Source organism: Cibotium barometz, chromosome 35 (assembly GCF_041138505.1).
Source record: "Cibotium barometz isolate CiBa-2024 chromosome 35, ASM4113850v1, whole genome shotgun sequence".
Lineage (NCBI taxonomy): Eukaryota > Viridiplantae > Streptophyta > Polypodiopsida > Cyatheales > Cibotiaceae > Cibotium > Cibotium barometz.
In genome coordinates, this window is record NC_141080.1 from 41,139,118 (window position 1) to 41,154,660 (window position 15,543).

The following is a 15,543-nucleotide window of genomic DNA, read 5'->3' on the forward strand; positions in this document are numbered from 1 at the left end:
TATTTTTTTCTATGATCACTTCTACCAGCTATTGGACCATGCTCATTCTTATGGCATATTGTAAAGGCAAGATTTTTTGGAATGGAATATAGTAGACTGGCCTGTTCCCGATGGAAGTATAATAGAGGCATATAGAGCCAAACTATATGCAAAAGTGCATCATTCATTGAAACCAAATATTTCAACAAGAATAGTCAAAATCACAGTTTTTATGCCTGTCAATGTTTTCATAGATATTTTTCAACAATATTCAATCAGAGTTTGTAAGACTATGTTTTCTTTTAAAGCAAAAGGCTGTGATGACATTCCAAAATTTTTGGATGATGGTTGGGATACAATTATGGCCAACACTATGTATTGTGAGGTTTTCCATGACACAATCAATCTCAAGTACATGTTTGCCTCCCAGAATTTTATTTTCTCATTTTACTATAAACGAAGCAGGATGATAGGTACACAACTAGTACCAATGGAACAAGATGAGAGCTCTTCATGTCTAGAAAATGATATTATTGATATAGATGTTGTCGAGAATGGCATTTTAATAGCATCCATCACACTTGGAAGATACACTTGGAAGATACTGCACACTCTCTCGATTACGGAATGACATTATAAACGAGACTGAAGGGAGTGTCTGCATGGGATTTTCATTCATTTTAAACAACAAAAAGGTAAACTGAGTTTCCTAAAGTACTCATTCAAGATTGGCAAAATTGTTTTATCAAAATTTTAATTAAAAAATGTAGACATCTCATTTTCAAACTGTGATTTTGTTTCAGATACTGCAAAGAAGAGAAAACAAGATACAATGCAGAGATATTGCAAGCAGAACAATTCAGATAGTTCAATCATACAATTCATATATACGTTTAATAGACAGTAAACGCATTATAGAATTCTTAACATTTTTAAACCAAGAAGTGATCGATAGAGAAAAAGTAATTGCATTTATCTTTGCATTTACTGTTGTTGTTCTCAGATGTACAGAGGAGGGTATATCTACAGATGTACAAATAATCCTATATTTGGGTTTCTAGCTCAGGCTGAGGCTTTGGTCCAAAGACTCAGATAAAGGCTCCTTGTCGATATGGCTCTCCCTCGGCTTCTCCTTTTTCTCCTCATCCGAAGACTTCATATTTCGTGGGAGAGGCTCATCTTCCATTTTCATCTCCTCAGGCACTTTGGAAGGCTGCTCCTGAACTTTCTGGAACCCATCAAGAATGTTATCATTTAGATTGAAAGATTTAAAATCATCTTTCTGCTCAGTATAATCACTTCTACATCAATATTGGAAGGGGATATTGGCTCGTTTAGAATTGGAGGAGACGCAGGAATAGGAGAAGCAAGTCGTAGCAACCTCAAAATTGTATTGGCTCTGAAACTATAGACATAGTCAGAGCCAAAACTATAGACATAGTCAGAGCCAAAACTATCTTCTTGCATCTGCAATAAAGAAAATATTATTTTCAAAAACTGACTGCCTTTATGTTAAAAAATTTTATGATTGTAAATCTTTTAAATTACAAACTCAGGCTGCTTCTCTCCAAAGTAGGAGTCCAACATGTATTTAGCTGTTATAAGTAATCTCCATCCACAAGAATATGGGTTTGATTGTTGTGGTGTCTATAAATAAATTATGAGAATTTAAATAAAGATAAACAGTTCTCTATACAGAAGATAAAATAAGATTGGTGTTCTTCCACAAACCTGCAGTGCAATTGGTTCAATAAGGTTGAGTAAATTTGTATTTGGAGGACATAAGTCCAGGGCATCAAAAAGTCTTTTCAAGACACTACAATACCAAAGGAAATGTGAGAACTATCAAATTTCTTTGATATTAGCATCCTCCATACTCCAAACTTTCATGAGAATACATTAAGGATAAGACTTACAGGCCTAGCTCTCCTGGTGGGGGTACCCTGTGAAGAGAGTTAAATGTATAACATCTCTTTTGTTCAAGGTCAATGGAAACAAAACTCCAATGAGAGCTACAAAAAGAAGAATAATATAAGGACCAGAAAGATAAAGGAACCAAAAAGCAAAATACTGTGAAATCTAAAATCTAGGTGTACTTACTTGGAGTGGTATGGTAGGAAGATGACATCAACTACTTCAAAATTACAGTAATTGAATCATTTTGCAATGTCTACACTGCTCTCTGTGTGATCTCTGAGCTTGAAAGAGATTCTTGGATCAGTGATGAAGATCTTGTGCATAACCCTAGGATGCAATTCGCTCTTGAACATGCTGCACAAGAAAAAACTCAAAGACTCAAAGACTCAGTTTGAGATTGAAAAGGATTGATACTTTTGTAGAAAAAATAATCTTGGAAAACACTCACTAGAGAGTAGCCAGGATGAGAGTATCTGTTAAGTACGACTTCCTCTGGGAAAGAGCTTTTATACAGTCTCTAGTGAGCCTGAACTCCAAATCAGCCATATCAAAATCAGTGGTCTCTAATTTTATTTTAATTTTGGGCCCCAATTCCAGAAGCCTCTCCTGTATCTTCAACTCCTTAACAAGTGTTTCTGACTCTAGGTCCGAAGATGAATCCTTCACTTGTTGTTTCATTAAATCCTCATAGGCTCTAGTCTCATAGTTGTGTGTGACCTCTTCTATCTTCACCTCATCCTTAGAGTGCTTCCTGCTTGGTGGTATTAATAAGATGTCTCTCATCTTAATATCATCCCAGTCTTCTGCATTCAGAATTTTATCATATCTGTACCTTACTCTCTCACTAATGTATTGATATCCTTTTTCATTATTGTCACCCTATGTATGTGCATGGGCAGCAACTAGCATGGTATCCTGGAAAAAATCTATGAGAAAATCTTCTGCTACCTCCTGTAGGGTGAGAAGGCCTGTCCTACACCACCTGAATCTGACACCCCAATAGTCACATACTTGCCTCACAAGTCTCTGAAAAGGAGCCATGGGCATTGCGAAGCCTACAGCCTTTTGTGCCTTCCTGATCTCCCTGAGAACATTGGCTCCTTGATTGATTCTCTTCTTCTGGCATACTTGGAGCATGTGCATGGGCTTGCCCTTCTTGGAGGACTTTGACCTCCCCTTTGAGGGACTTTGACCTCCAGCCAATTGCCAAGTTAGGCCCACTTCCCTTTCTCCTTGCAATTTCCTTTGTTCTTGCCATCAGAACTGAAAGAAAATAAGCAAAATAATTAATTAATTAACCTTAAAGATGACATCCATAAGGTAAGCTTCCACTCATAAATAGGTACAATAATGAGAACTATCGCGGAACAGGAAAATCCATATGTCATTAGAATCAAGTAAGATATGGAATAGATTGGAATCCGCCTTCTCCCACTAAAACATGTCAAAGGAAGAGTTTAGCCAGAAAACGCGATTTCAGTTTGGTGGAAATTAGAATCATATCGTGTTTTCCCACTAGAACATTAGTACTATCTAATCACAAATTATTCCATTTTATTCCATAGTGATGTATTATGATACATGACTCTAAGTTGAAAGAAGGGAAAAGCTTAAACCAAAAATTTGCAATCAAACGCGATTTTCAAGTTTTTCACTGCCAAGACACATCGAAATCGCGTTTCCCGACAAAAAAGTGATCCAACAACGAAACTTATATGTTCTTTATTTTCTGAAAAAATTCTTATAGACTTGTCTATTCATCAAATATATATAAGGAATAAAATAATAGGGTTTCAGTTTTGTAGGAGTATACCCTCTCAGATGGTACAATCCTTTCAGGAGGCTCTATACTTGCTTTTGGTTGAGTTGGGGATATGACGATGGTACCTTTTAGTCGGAGAATGATATGCTGAATGCTATCCTTCATTCGATGGACGCCTTTTTGTGGAGGAGATGTTGTACTGAACAGACAAGTGAGGAGGGCAAGTATTCTAGCACATTGTATACTTTATGCCTCAGAATTCACGCCACCGTGGCATGTGCCACTATAAATGCCACACGTGTTATAAACGGTACTTTGCCACGTGCGTCATGATGATGTGTCCTCGGTTTCTGTGCAGATTTGTTTATCGTGTCCTTTTGCATTCTCCTCCACACCAACCACCTAGTGACCACTTTCACCATCCCCTTCACATCAAGCACAATTCTAATGCTTCTTTCTTCAAGCGTTAGCCTCGTACCCTGCAATCCCAAAGAGACACAGAGATCATTTGCTTCAACCCTAAACCACATCTTGGTTTTCCAATTAGGCAACTTTGATACACCTTTGATACACCTATTCAAGGTCCTCCTACATAAACTTTTGTTCAGAGAGCATGGACAGAGGAAAAAGAGGTACAGTTCAAATTGATCCCAATTCTATATTATAGTGTTATATTCTATGTTATTGGACCCCGTGTTGTAGTAGTTCCAGTATCGAAAGGTGGTTTTGATGGAAAACGCGAAATAGGATGGTTTTGCTTGAGGGGGACGGAATATTGCATTTTCTGGCGATTTTGTAGAACTTTCTTTTATATCCTCTCCCTTAATTACCTATGCTAGTATATGAGTCTAGCATATGAGTTCTAAGGCATTCAAAGAATTTTTGCAACAACGAAACACGATTTCAATGTTCTGGTTGTAAAGACATGTCAAATCGCGTTTTCCGACCAATAGTAGTTTGTATGAGAATCGATGCATTTCTCGTATTTTCTAGCCTTTACCGATATATTCTGTAATCTTTTCTCTGTTCTCTCTGTGTATCTTTATGTGCATTACAGTTTTGGATAATGCTCCAGCCAAGAGAACATTGGACCTGTCAAAATACTCTATCAAAGATGAGGAAAGTCCAGGTGAGCAATAATTGAATTTACTCTTCTTTATATGAGAAAATATGAATTATTTTTTATTTCTGCTATTGTATTTTTCATTACAGCTAAGAGGCAGAGTACCAGTAGCAAAGGAGCAATCAAATCTGGTGAGCCAAGGAAGCTTTTGGAAGAGCAAAAGTAACCAGACCTACAGCTTTTTGAGTTTCTCCAAAAGTTCAATGTCCAAAAGGAGTATCCAACATTTCAGAGGATGTTCAACACTCCTTTAAAATTGACTGACATTGTGGCTCAACACAAACACTTTTTGGAGGACCAGTTTGAGGTGTTTAGACAGATGACAGCTGATGGAAGGATTGTGAATAAGGATGTAGCTTTTGTGCATATCAAGGACTTATGCCAAAGTGATAAGCTGAGGTATCAATTGAACAGGAGATTTGATGTTCTACCTTGCTGCTTCAAGGGTATCATAGACTTTAAGAGATGCAGTTACAGTGGATAAAATTGAGCTTGATAGTTCCAGTTATGCTGTTCCCATCCTTCCATCATTCAAGATAGAAGGTAAAGAATATGTTTTCCTAAATGACATATTGTGCATTTTCAATCTAAGAGAGGACTATGCACTTGGCCTCATAGCTCAATCATGCAAGGTGGACAAAGAAGTAATGATAGATGATGATCCCTTGCTGGAACTAGATGCTGGAACTAGATGATGATCCCTTGCTGGAACTAGAAGACAAGTTCAATCCTACATTGGAACTTTCTACGTGTTTTAAGGAGGCAAGTAATTTTGAAGAGGTGGATGATGAAGTCTTTAAAGAGGTACAAGCCTGTATGAATCTCACTGGAAGCTCAGCTCTGGCACATCATTCTGAGCAGACATCAGAACATAGTATCTCATTGTGGAAAGAGAACTTGCTTGAGTAGGATGAGAATATGAAGGTAATGGCATCTTATTTGTGTCCTTTTGTGATATTTCAATCCCTGCTTTTGAGTTCTAGTGACCATTTAGGTAATCTAACAATATTGTCTACATGCAGTTAGATATTGAAGATGAAACCTTCCTCTTGAGGTCCAAAGGAAGCAGAGTTGCTGGCTTGGGTAAACTGTCAAGTCTTTCCCATTTCCTTGCAGACTTATGTAATGCCAAATTGTTAATATACCATGGGACAATGAGCAACAATGGGGAAGCAATAATTCTTTTTTTCAAGTGTATGTCAGAGGCCTTGGGTGGCCATTCCCTTTCATGGTCTGCAGACAAAGTGATATTGATAGAGAAGAGGTCTGCCTTACATATTTTTGGTTATTATTCCAGAAAATAGTGCTCTAGAGCAGGATATTTTTTATCATATACTACCTATGCGCTCGCTGCTGGTGTACAGAATCCTCTCAGTCCTCGAGCCTTATGGCAAGTACAAACTTATACGAAACTGAGAGCCAGCACTATTGGGATCACCAAAGAAATTGGAGGAAGGAGAAAGTGCTCGAGAACCAACCTCACCAGAACAAGGAAGATCTCAGAGCACTGTGGTGTCATTGAAGAAAAAGAAGTCTCCAAGTAAAGTGAAAGCCCATTGGTAGAAACCCTAAGGCCATTAGCTATAAGATAATTGTCATTGTATATTTAGATTTAGAACAACAATTTATTTTTGCTGTATCTTTTGTATTCTGTATTTTCTATATGCATCAAAATTTGAGAACTGTTTTCAATTATGCGATACACAATTTTTACACTTGTATTCTTCTGCATCCACCACAAAGGAATTGTAAACACACATTCTGTATTTCTATGCATCAAAATTTGAGAAGTGTTTTCAATTATGAGATTATGAGATACACAATATTTACACTTGTATTCTATCCACCCATTTGTGATCTGCAAAGATCTTTGATTTTCTCCATTCAGCATGTCTCTCTGCTGCATTCGAACTCTCTAAAATTTTCTGTCTTCTCTGCTTGTGAGCTACTTGAAAGGCTATCTTGACTTGAGATGCATTGACCTTTCTCTTTGTTTCGATCTTTTGAAGTACGCCTCGATAAAACCATTGAAACACTTCCTTTAAGCTGTTGCCTTTTTGTTTTCCTCCAAAATGTTGTGTATGTCTAAACCAAGCATTACGGGCCATGTAGTGTGATTTTTCCATTCCTTGTGTAGACCAGATTGCAGGGCATCCATACTTTTTTACAAAGAATGGAAGATGGTTGTAGATAATATGCTGTTTGGACACAGAAAGAGTCTAGCATTAGAAAACATAGAAAATACAAATCATTTTGTTCTCAAAATTGAACAATTGGGTGGAAGTTAGTGTTGTCACCAATGTAATGGGTTATGTTGTAGGTTGTCCATGCTTCCTTCATTGCCTTTCCGAAATTCTTAACCTCTTTCTCAAATGCCTGTTGATCATTTTTGTTCCAAGAAACTTTGTAACAATAAACAAATAGCTTGTCCAACGATTTCCACACCTCAGCCTTCACATCTCGTGCCATCCCATCTGCCTGATGATCTTTTACTGCATTGTGGACTTGCTTCCACACACTGTATTTTATTCTGGATACATATTGTGATTGTCTACCCCCTTTTCTTGTTGTATTTTGTGGACGTGATGTTATATGAACATCTCCACCATGTAGACCAATTTTTGATAATACCGCTTCCAATGATTGTATTGCCTCTTTTCTTTTCACCTCAAGCTGAAGTTTCCAGGCAAATCCAATATATAGAAAAACAAGTTTCTCAATAATTCTACACAATGCATGCAATGTGCAAATGTGAACATTGCATAATGGAATATCAAGAACTGCTTTAAAATTTGGATCTTCCTTGTCCCTATTGGGTGCTCTTCTCCACCATTTGAAATCCAAGACATGGGCTAGTTGTTTACAATACAAGCAAGGAGATTTGGAGTTACCCCCTTTACTGATATTCAATGTCTTAAGATCACCTGCCATATGCAATTCTACTTGAAAATCACCTTTGCCTGGAACATGAAGATGACCCCCTAAAATTTGACTCCTTATAGTTGAGGGTATATCTGTTTGGTGAAAAACCCAGTTAAGTGTTTCATGGTCCTTTGTCTTCACTTGCCCCATTACAATAGAATGATATATGGTAGAAGTTTATTAAAAAATATACATGTATATTCAACAAATACTAACACCAAAATAAGAAAATCCATACCTCAAATGATCCCAACCACCATACATGTTTTTCTGATTGAATGCTAAAGTACTTTGAACTGGTCTTTGTGATTGATGGATCAGGTGCCCAATTCATCAAGGTAATAGTCACTCTTTCTATCTTCTTTTCCTTTACAATTTCACATTCGTCAAGCTTAACAACAAACTTTAAAACTCCTTTACATTCCTCAAGTGTGATGTTATAAAACTCCACCATTCTTCTCTGTAATTGTTGCAGCTCCACAAAAATATTATTCAAAGGATCATATATAGTCCTTCCTTTGGCCCCTTCATATACATTTTCGATATGTAAATATTATCCAATGAAGTCATCTATTTCCTGATTTAGAAGACCTCTTTGGCGCCACATTGCTGCTGCTGGGGTGGGTAACAATACACGTTTTATCCGATGATCTTTGAGAGTAGAAGAAACGATGTTAAAGATTGAAGCATATCCTTTTCTACTCACCCCCCACTCATATCTAGGGCTTCTTGAATTTTTTTGACATCAACTCTACTTTCTGATATAAACTTTTCGACAGCATCACGTTTCACCCTTTTGAACTTTTTTTCATCTATCAAGCTCTGCACGACAACTTTAGAGACTAAACCTTTTATTTGCTTCACTGGAACAAGATTGGACTTTTCATTTACTTCACCAAGCCTTAAAATTTCCCTACAACAAGAAAGAAACACATCTACAATTATACAAGGAGACAATTATAACTCACCTTTAAAAGTTCATTGATTTTACATTAAATTTTTTTGGAACTTCTTCATTCGTTTAAACAATTTGGATGCTCATTAATGGAAGTTAACAATAAGATATCGTCATACCTTGCTTTTTGAATTATGCGCTTACATCCTCCAGAGCCATCCTTCAACTCTGCAATGTTCCTAATTTTTCTATTCCGTAGTCTCTCTCCTAATATAGTGCCTTTTCTCCTCGCTTTCAGTAGCATTGCCTTTGTCTTTTTATGTTCTTCCTTCTCATTTTCTAGAAGTTGCTTCAATGCCACACACTCTATCTTATCTTGCCTTTTGCTTGCCTCCTCTCGTAGATATAAATTCTTGTACATATTTGCATTAGCACATTGAGCTGAGACGTATCCATACAATCCATTTACTCCATTGCCTAAGTAGAAAACTTTGCTATTCAGTAGCACACGATTAACAATTCACCATAAAGCGAGAGAGGGGGGCCATGTAAGCAATATGCACTTCCTCGCGTTATGGTGAATCCATTCACCATAACGAGAGATGAAGGTCAATAGAAACACAATAATCCTTCTTGCATTATGGTGAATTCATTGACAACAATAAGAGGCGGATTATCGTGCATTCTTTGAGCTTCGATCTTGCGTTACAGTGATTTGATTCACTAAAACGCGAGACTAAGAGCCAGTCAAATTAAAACAATCCTCCTCGCGTTAAAGTGAATCGATCTACTACAACGAAAGGAGGGTTCTCCCGAATCTCTTACCATTCCGTCTTGCAGTTTGGTGAGTCGATTCACCATAACACATAGGGCAGTATTGAGATTCTAATGACTCGTCGTCTGCTTTACGTGAATCGAATCACCATGACAGAGGGCAAACAGTCGAAGAGAAAACAATGGCAGGGGGCAAACAGTCGAAGGAAAAACAAATTAAATCAAGTATTATACAAGAAACACAAAACAATCAAGTAATACACTTTCATCACATTCTATGAGTGGGAATGGATGGAGACTGTCGTGTAGGAGGTGATTTAATTGACACCAATAAGAGGTGGATTATCGTGAATCCTTTGCCCCTTGGTCATGCGTTATGGTGAATTCACCATAACGCGAGTCTAAGGGCCAGTCAAAGCAAAACAATCCTCCTCGCGTTATAGTGAATCGATTTTCGCGAATCTCTTACGTTTGCCTTCTGCCATGGTGATTCGATCCACCATAAGACATGGAGCTTATTGAGATTCTAATGGCCCATGTGCTTTAAGGTGAATCGAATCACCACGGTAGAAGGCAAACAGTCGAAGAAGAAACAATGGCACAGGGCAAACAGTCGAAGAAAAAACAAAACAAACAAGCAATATACAAGAAACTTACAAAACAATCAAGTATTATACAAAAACTTACATTTCTTGCGTGTGAATGGATGGAGACTGTCGTGCAGGAGTTGGAAAGTCGGTTCAGTACTGTGGCGGTAGTCGGAAGTCACCTGGAGGCAAGCAGGAGGACGGACAAGGCAAAATCGATAAGAGGACGAAAAGGTGGCGTGATTAATGGCTTTGATTAGTCTTTAGAGCGAACACACGTGCTGGCGGGCTGCCAGGGCGACTAGGCGGCGCTGACGTGTCGTATAGCATTAAAAAGGGCTTTGATTAAACTTTATAGCTTGTACACGTGCTAGGTACACGGCGGGATGCCACGTGGCATTCATGTATTGGCGGGTGTAAACGCGGTGGTGACGTGTCGCGTAGCATTAAAAACGGATTTTCTAGGATACTCATCTCATTTATTGCCTCTCTTGGAGTTCGTATTCTCATTTATCTCCCCACCAACGGCCTTTATCTCCATCAACGACTGACTATCTCCTCCAAACCTCCTTCATCAATCATCCTCCTGTATCCAACGTCAAAGACAAACCTCCAACCTCCTTCATCTCCATTTCCTGCGACAATTGTATACAATTCGTTTTCCTGGTATTTTTATCTCCTTTGTGCTTTTTTCTTCTTTTGTTATTTCGTTGTTTTGGTTTCAGTCGTGGAGAAATTCTTGCTTTGTCTTTTCATCGCGTTAAGGTGAATTGAAAACCTATGACTCCTCGCCTTATGGTGAATTGACTGCGAAGAAGTGTATTTTAATTCGTTTGACACCTCCTCTCTCAGTATGGGTACTGGAGAACTATCTTTATTTTTAATTCACCATAATGTTAGAGGCGTTGCCAAAGGATGATAAAGTCGTCATATTGCGGTGAATCAATTCACCATAACGCGAGCGAAGGTCCCATAGGAAGCACAATACTCCTCCTCGCATTATGGTGAATCGATTCACCATAACGCGAGAAGAGGTCCTTGACTTAGCTGCAATTTTATTTGCGTTAGGGAAAATAGATTCACTACAACGCGAGGAGGAATACCTGGATTCCTCTGGCATCTCCTCTCGCGTTATGTTGAATCCATTTACACCACACAGAGATTTGTTGTTTAAGATCGACTGTCTCTTGATTCATTGCCTGAACTAATATTTTCCATGTCTTTTCTACAGACTTGAATTCAGCCATGGCGCAAGTTCAAGTCGAATTTGATGTGGACGAAGAGATCAAAGAAACACCTGCAACTCTATTATATGACTTCCTCTACAAATGTCGACATCATGATTTGCACCCTGCAATTTCGTTGATGTTCAATAGCGATTTTTCTCTGGAGGATACATTGTCTAGCCATCATGGATACTTCGAAGAGGCAAAGCAAGAGTTTGACGAGCTCACAAATGAAGAACCAATGATGATTGATGGGAAAAGTCACATTCATTTTAATCTCAAGGTGTCGCCGGAGAAGAAGCAGAGGTTAAACAGGGATTGGCACAAGGTGCCATGTGATAAGAAGAGAGCCTTGCTATGCCCCTTTCACAAAAGAAAGTGCCGCTTGATGGAATACTCCTACGCCTTCTTATGCTTCTTGCACATGAACGTGCAATTAACAGATGAAGAATGTACAGAGCCGCCTGCAAAAAATGAAAGTGAAGACACGATTTCTCGTCAGGCAAGTCCCACCGTTGAGGATGCTGCTGAGGAGGAGGACACTCCTCATGTCATTGAGGAGTTCAATCTTGAAGAAGAGAGGAAGTTCAGTTCGGTGGTTGATATTGAGGCAGTTAGAGAACAAAACAGTGATGTAGGTCAGCTTGTTATTGAATCAGATGACTCCTCCCCCATTCCAACGCCATTACTCCCCTCCTACCAAGTAGGAGATTCAGAGTATATATTGCTGACAGACATACAACGTGTATTTAACTTAAGGGAGGATCATTGCATAGCTTTCATAGCCCAGAATCTCGAGGTCGATGACAATTTTGTAGATGATGATGGGATAGACAAGTACCTACTAGTAGATAGCCATGTGAAAGACACCAAGTTCCTTTCTGCTGCAGCAACACTAAATATGATCTATGCTGATGCCCTTAGATATGAAGGAAAAGATGCCACAGAGGAAGAGCTACAAGAAGCAAGGGACAGACTGAATATCACCAACATGGGAGGGTGTAGGGATGTGCCAAATAAGTCAGCGGAAACCGTTCCTAGTTCGAGCACTAATTTATGGCAAGACGCCTTGCTTGAAGCAGATGAGAACCAAGAGGTTAGTTTTTTTTTGTTGTGGATTTGGCTTTATCAACTTTGTCCTGAAATGTTTGGTGATGTTGTTTCTGGCTAATGCTCCTTTATTTTTTCAGTTGGAAATATATGAAGACACATTCCTCAAACGTGCTTCAGGCAAGCGTATGGCGGGATTGGGCCACGATTCGACACTAGGAACATATATACACCGCCTAAAATTCCCTCAAATTGTGATATTTCACGCTAGCTACTCCAAGGACAATGCCAGTTTTCCTCTGAATGGCGATAAAGACTTTATCCAGGTATTTAGGTGGCTATCACTTAAGGCTGAATGCAAACAAGGCAATACTTCTGGAGCGGCAAATATTATTTAACAAGCAGCTGTTCGAATTTTTGGAGAGGGACCTGGAGTATATTCGTTAAGATGTAAATATTATTTAACATATGCTGCTTACGGGTTGGCATGTGGAATCACTGATCCTAATCTGTTGAGTGATTGCGGGAAGAAGCATCTTCTTAGAACAGCAAGGCCAAAGGTCCCTGTTGTGCCACTAATAGAGGATGAAGAAGATGATGCAGAAACGTCAACAAAAAAGGCTCGGCTGGGGGAAGTCTCTGTTCCAGATTAACAAATTTAGATTGTTCCAGTTGCTAAGAAGTTTCGTCATATTTCTCAATACTCTTCTTGTTTACCATTACAAACTATGAAATGTATATATATTGGAAACATTTATATGGGACATAGATGAAAGCTCTTGTTCTTTTAAAATCTTTCACAGTTACATCATTGTTTTACAATATATATTTCAATGATCAATTTTCTTCCATACTCTGCCCTGTCTTTGTCGTTGTCTTAGCCATTCAGCATGATTCTGCTTTCCCTGTGAGGAGACATATATTGAACGTCTCCGTTCAGCCTGAAGCTTTCTTATTGCACATGACACAGCTGATTCAGCATGTTTGATCTTCACACGAGCCCTCACTTGAATCCGCCTATACCACCACTGACATAGTTGCTTCATGGGATTACTTTTCTTTATTCCTCCTCCATGTTGAGTGGCCCTTTGATAGGCACAACGTGCTTGCCAATGAGATCTTTCCATGCCTTGGGTAGACCAAATCCCAAGGCTTCCAAACTCTTCCACAAAAAAGGTTCCATGTGCATGCAAAATGTGCTACAAATGCTCAACAACAACAAGACATTTAGTATCGTACAATATTTTTTGAACAACAAAAAATACTCAAAGCTGTAGGTTTTCAAGTAATTACCATGTATTGTGTCAAGTTTGTCGCACCCCATGCCTTTTCATAGCTAGTGTAGAACTCTGTCACAACTGCCTCAAATTTCTCAACATCCCCATCTTCAAACCTTGCTTTTTGCAACAAAGGTGCTAGGCGATCAAGTGCCAACCACGCTTTGGCCTTTGCCACCCTTGCTTGTCCTGAAGAGCCTCGGTCAGGTACAGCTGCATGAAGCTTCCTCCACACCTCAAAATCTGTACTACCCAGATGACCTCTCTGGGTATGATTAGATAAGAACTTTCTGGCTTTTGCACCTCCAAAACATGGTTTGCTAGGAACATTTCCGGTCTTCCCTGATGTTCTCAAGTCCTTCTCAATCTTCACTTGACCACAATGTAAACCTGCATCTGAAAGCACTTGCTCTATTTTTTTAATAGTTCTTTCACTCTCTACTGCTGGTTTCATATTCCATGAAAATTCGATGTACATGTAGACTAGTTTCTCAATTATTCTAACCAGCGCATGCAAAACACAAATATGAACTCTGATCAAAGGGATAGGAAGAATTGGATCCCAAGTAGGATCCACTCCTGGAGCATCACAATTTGGGGGTTCACGCCTATTACTGATTGCATTTGGGCATTTCCATTCTCTCTCTTTTCCTCCTTTGGAGACACCTCGTTCGGTCATACAATACAGGCAAGGATACTTGGCCATTGCTCCTTGGGAAATACCAAACATGCATTTCAAGGTTTTAAGATCTGCAGCCAGGTGCCATTCAACCTCATATTCACCATATCCTTCTACATAAAGCTTTTCGCCATTCGACTGCTGCTGGATAGTGGAGGGAAGCTCAGTCTGGTTGAAGTACCACTTCAGAATTTCATGGGTCTCTGTTGGAACCTATTAACAACAACTGTTAGATTGTCTACAACATCATAACAAGAGGATAGCAACATAATATTCTATATTTAAAAATGGATAGCACGTCACCTCAAATGCAGCCAGCCACCAAATCTCATTTTCGGATTGTACACTAAAGTGCTTCTCATCAGCATTACTGATACTTGCATCCAAAGCTCTATTCATTAAAGTAATGCTAACCCTTTCCAGCTTCTGTCCTTTGATCACCTCACTCTCATCAAGTTTCAAAACAAATTTCAGCCTTCCATTGCACTCATGTACACTGATGTCATAAAATTTCACCATAGCCATTTGTAATTTCCGAACATCCATGATGAAATTGTTGAACTCTGTAAGCTCTATAATTTTCTGTTCCCCGCTCTTTTTAGTCACTGTCAATGTGCTAGACACGTGACAAGGCTCTCCAACAAGTTCGACCATTCCCAAGTTGAGAATATTTCGAGCTTTGTTTACGTGAAATGGTTTTGGAATGGGAATTATTGTTTTTTTTCCAAGCTTGCAATTGAAACCCTCTTTTACTTTATTAAACAACATCTTGTAAGACTTTGTGCTTATACCATCCATGTCACATATACCTTGTGCATCTGCAGGCGTGAATGCTTCACTCACCTCCTGCAAGGATTGCTTTGCTATGTCTGATCGAAGTCTTGCAAACTTAGGATGCTGTATTGCTGACTCCACGATGTCATTTGTCAGAACTTTGCCAAATATATCAGAACCTTGCTCTTTTGGACCCACAACATCTGTGACCATCCTGAAGCAACAACGATAGCTATTTCAGTCCACCATTCATCTAACTATACCACCCCCACACCCAATCCCCCATCTCCAAGAAAGGAACTAAAGATGAAAATGAAAGTGAGTGCTCAAAGAAATTTAAGCTCAAAGAAATTATAGATCCCAATACCTGCAAGCTTTTACACGACGCTTCCATTGGCCACCTCCAACATTGAGTTCTTCCAATGGTTTGATCTGTCTCTTGCGTAATCGAGCACCTAATGGCATGTCTTTCAAATATTGCAATTTTCTGTTGAACTTTTCAAGTTGTTTTCGAAGGTGTGCATTCTCACTCTCCAATGTGAAATTGTTGATTTCTCGAACTGCCAAAATTTCATTCT